Genomic DNA, 5,000 nt, shown 5'->3' on the forward strand with positions numbered 1-5,000 from the left:
ATTTCGGCGAGCCTCTCCAGGCTCAGTTATTCTGTACAAACTGAGGAGTATTGTTTGTATCCTTGCCTTTTTTTCGTTTTCGGCTTTTGTTGACTGCTGTCATACACAAGCAATTTTCCTATTTTCTATTTTATGCAATTGCCTCATGATAAGGTCTTTGAATGTGCAACTAATGTGTGTGATGCACAAATGCAAGTTTTATTATTTAATATTTTTAGAAAAATGAATGGCTCTCCCTATCCTCCTTTTCTTGGAGGAATTTCTGTCATCGACGTGAGGGAATATTTTGTGAGCCTTTTATGCAGGAGATTATGGATTTTATAGGAACCCCTCCAATTTTCTTTATTGACCGATTATTAAGGAATTTCATACAATTTTTTAGAAATACCAATTTAGAGGCATAATCACATGGTCAAGAGAGAAGAGAAATGAATAGATGTTTTATTGATATTCACAAATGTTTTTACAGAAAGATATGCAGAGGGAATTTCTGAAGAATGGCTGGCCAGGGTAGGCTATATACATTGGGCTTAACAATTATATCTGTAATTGTTGCTCTTTACGTTCTCCTAGTTGTTTCGGCCTTAGTCGGGAGTGTAGATGCTGCAAGACGCTTGCTTCTAGAAGATTATCACTTGAACTGCCTTTCGGTTTTCGATTCTAGTGATCGTTGCTTGCTTTGTTTTTACATCTTATTCTTTTGCCCCTAACTTTTGCCTAGGACGTATCCTAGCGAGGATAAATTTGCCTTTGTTTTGCCTAGTACCCTTGTACTGGCGGGCTTTTCGTTTTGCCCTAACTTTTGCCTAGGATGCCCTTTTTGGGTTTTCATCCTAGCGGGCTTGTGCAAGCAACGTCTTCAAGCATAATACTTCTTTACCACGTCAGCGTTGACTGGGTATCGAAGTTCTTCTCCGTCCATGTCTGTGAGGATCAATGCTCCTCCTGAGAAGGCTCGTTTTGCCACGTATGGTCCTCCGTGATTTGGGGCCCACTTTCCGATTTTGTCCTTTCGAGTTGGTAGCAATTTCTTCATTACCGACTCTCCCTCATGGTAGACTCGAGGGTGGACTTTCTTGTCAAAAGCCTTTTTTGATCTTCTTCTGATAGGCTTGACCATGGCATATGGCGTTCAGCCATTTTTCTTCAATGAGGTTCAACTGGTCATACCGGCTTTGAACCTATTCTTCTTCGGAAAGTTTTGCTTCCATAATTACCCTTAGAGAAGGTATCTCGACTTCGACGGGTAGAACTGCCTCCATCTCATAGATGAGGGAGAATAGAGTAGCCCCTGTAGATGTGCGTACTGAAGTCCTATAACCATGAAGAGCGAAGGGTAACATCTCGTGCCAGTCTTTAAATGAGGCAACCATCATTTGCCCTATTTTCTTGATGTTCTTATTGGTTGCCTCAACTGCCCCATTCATCTTTGGCCGATATGGGGAAGAGTTGCGGTGTTGGATCTTGAATTCTTGGCATAGTTCTTCCACCATTTTATTATTCAGATTAGATCCATTATCAGTGATGATTTATTTCTCCATGCTTCCACTAGATTATTCTAAAATCGTTTGGGACAAGAGAGAAAAGAAGGGAAAGATATTTTTATTCTGAAGTTTGTGTTTTAGAGGGGATTTATTTTTCAAAAATGGTTTTTGTAAGAATGTTTGGCCAAGGTAGGCTTATGTGTTTAGGCTTGTTTGATTAAACATTTATGAAGTTAAGAAATCTTTGTTGTGATTCGACAACTTGGATAGCTTCCCTTGAACCTTTCTTTTTGAATTCGTTTCATGGTACTATCATGGATTTCTTTTTTTTATTGTCCTTATTTTTGCCTAAAACACCCTTTTGTGGCGTTTTAGCGGACTTTTGTTTTTGTTTATTTTTGCAACCCTAACTTTTGCCTAGGTCACCCTTTCGTGGGATTCCTAGCGGGTTCTTTGCTCTTATTTTTGCGCAGCCCCCTTTTTTGGTTTCCTGCCGAGCTTCTTTTATTTTGAAGGATTTCTTTTTATCCATGATGGCACTTGTTGAGGCCAAGGGAAGGTGCTCCAAGTTGTCACACACACTTCCACATAAAAAATAATGCGGGTTTATTATTATTAAGAAGATTTTAACCTCATTCATGCTTATTCAAACAGGGTTAAAAAAAATGTGGTTTAGAATTTTATTGTAAGCAAGAAAAGAAGCAATGAGAAAGAATGATTTTATTATAATCATAGTGGAAACATGTGTCCTTATTTCATCACTGATATGGGTCCCAATGTTGACCTCTTATATCTTTCGGCCATGCCCCAAATTCACAGTCTCTAATTTCTCTTGACGAGCTTCTTAATGTAGCAATCTTTGCAGATTCGGAGAAATGGTCTCCTCATCACTGTCCAACTCAACCCATTTATCCTCAACTTTTGGATCCCGGTCAGAGTGAACAATTACAGACATAATTATTTTATTGGTTCTGTTTAGGTTTAGAATTTATTAATGTTAATGGGGAAAGAGAGAAAAGAACAAAAGAGAGTAATGTGAAAATGCCTCTTTATTGATATATGTATGTAAAACTGTACAAAACCCTTATTTACATGAAAAGGTCCTCATGATCTAGGGTACTGATCACGAGTCCCTAAGAGAAAAGAAAAATATGGAGGGGCCCTATTGTGGCTTGCCATTCTCTACTCCTGCTTTGGTAGAGGATTCTTGCTCACGTCGGGTGCTGTCGAATCGAAAGTGACCCACCCAGCATCAATAAGGTCTTGGACCTTATATTTGAGAACTTTACAGTCCTCCGTTGAATGCCCCGATGCCCCCGAATGGTATAGACAATTGTCTTGTGGTTTGTACCAATCGGGGTATGGTGGATCAAATTTCCTCGGTGGAACATAAGCTAGAAGACGCGCATCCACTAGCTTCGGCAGGAGATCGCTATATGTGGTCGGAAGTTTATCAAACTTCCTCACAGGCTTGTATTGCGACTTTCCCGACTTCGAAGTGGAAGAAGATGGAGAAATGGTTACAGCGTTGACTCCTCCTTCTTTCTTCTTCCCAAAGGCCTTCTTAGCTTCGAATGATTGGGAGGGCTTAGCTAGCTTCCCACTTTTAAGTCCTTGTTCCACCCTTTCTCCAATGGTGATGATGTCCGAGAAGAGTGTCGTTGTGTTCCCTATCATTTTATCGTAATAGGGACCAGTCAACGAGTTGATGAATAAGGACACCGTCTCCTTATCCGACAGCGGGGGCTCTATCTGTGCCGCCAACTCCCTCCAACGTTGGGCGTACGCCTTGAAGGATTCATCGTTCTTTTTACTCAAGGCTTGAAGATCAGACCTATCGGGTGTTAGGTCGATGTTGTATTTATAGCGCTTGAGAAAGGCGTCGGCCAACTGCCTCCATGTATGTACTAGATTTCCATCTAGCTGCATATACCAGTTGAGTGCAGTTTCAGCCAAGCTCTCTTGAAAGCAGTGGATCAAGAGCTTTTCATTTGTGGCATATGCAGCCATCTTGTGACAGTACATGGTGAGATGACTTTTGGGGCAAGTCGATCCCACGTACTTTGGGAAATCCGGCACTTTAAATTTAGGAGGGAATTGAATGTCCCTCACTAAGCACATGTCGGCGGCATCTTTGATGTCAAAATCATGCCCCTCCATAGCCCTTAGCCGATCCTCGAGGGCGTGGAATTGTTCCTTTGATACTTCGGGCTCTTTAATCATAATTCCAGCCCCAAGGGGCACAGCGTGTGGAGGATCTTCTTCATGCTCTTCCTCCTCTCCCTCATGATGGGACCCATGATCACTGTGATGAGATCCATGGATGTTGTGATGACGCATGAGTTCCATCATTTGCGCCATTTGTTCTTTAAGTTGTGAAAGCTCGGTTGTGAGCTTTTTGTTTTGCTCTTCCAATGCTTCCATTTTCTTGATCTTCTTTGCGCGTGTGAGGACAGAGAGATGACCAGCCACTTTCTAAAATGAATTTTTTAATCTAATTAGTTTATTCATGAATACGCTCTTGACATGAGCTTGATAACCCTCCATTTTTAAGGCGCTGCCTTTTTAAAACAGAGTGTTACTACCCTCCTTGACTTATGATCTCTCCTCAACGGAGAATCTCGATAATTATGGGTCTCTTTTACTCATGTCAAGAGGTATTGGTGAACCTAGAATGCATGGTTTATGAGGATGCATGATATCTTTATTGGTAATGATGTACATGCTCCTCACTTTTATTATATTTTCACACATGGTCTTTCCTCACATGTCATGGTTTTTTCATGCATGGGGATTATTCTTTAGACCTTATCACGAGGTTATTTATTAATGCACAAACAATTGCACATAAGCATTTACACAAACAATTCACTCATCCACGAACAGTCACGAGCGAATCACGAGGTAGGGGTATCCTGCAGAAATGGTGCATATTCAAGGTAGGTTCTAACTGTTCTCACCAGTCCAAGGCCCCCAAGGTGCCCCCATTATAGGGACCCAATTCCTCTCATCGTAGGTCGATGGAAAGCTCCAACGCACCGTCGGACTCAAGTTCATGGTTATCACCTTGAGTGATGTTTTCCGACAACGGTCTACGGGCACCTATAGACCCATTCGACAACCGGCCGTACTAACATCCACTCCCTATGGTTAATCACTCATGCCCCCGGGTATAGAGGGAACTGTTGTGTGCAAAGGTTTGTGTGCAATTTTTATTTCAAACAATTGCGTAAATTTAAAAATACAACAGTTATTAAAGCCAAATAGATAAACATGTTATCATACAAGCAAGGGGTAATAAAGTAATTTTAACTATTATTTGTTAAAAACAATCTGTCACTAAATGGGATTGACTCTCGAAGCTTCCCCAGCGGAGTCGCCATCTGTCGCCACCGGCCCAAACGGGCCTCGGCGGTCGCGAAGACGGTCGAGCTCGCTTTTATTTTAGTTTTGAAAATGTATTGGATTATTAGAACGACTTGTTCTCAAACTGAGACCTTGTCGATCTTATCCAAT

The 5,000-nt window shown here is 41.4% G+C and overlaps 1 pseudogene; it reads left to right on the top strand.

Annotated features, from left to right (window-relative positions):
- LOC145951176 (uncharacterized) overlaps positions 1 to 5,000 on the top strand; it is a 12,733-nt pseudogene that overhangs the window by 5,446 nt on the left and 2,287 nt on the right.

The sequence above is a fragment of the Cajanus cajan genome, chromosome 8, assembly GCF_000230855.2.
Source record: "Cajanus cajan strain Asha chromosome 8, NIPB_CcT2T_4, whole genome shotgun sequence".
NCBI lineage: Eukaryota > Viridiplantae > Streptophyta > Magnoliopsida > Fabales > Fabaceae > Cajanus > Cajanus cajan.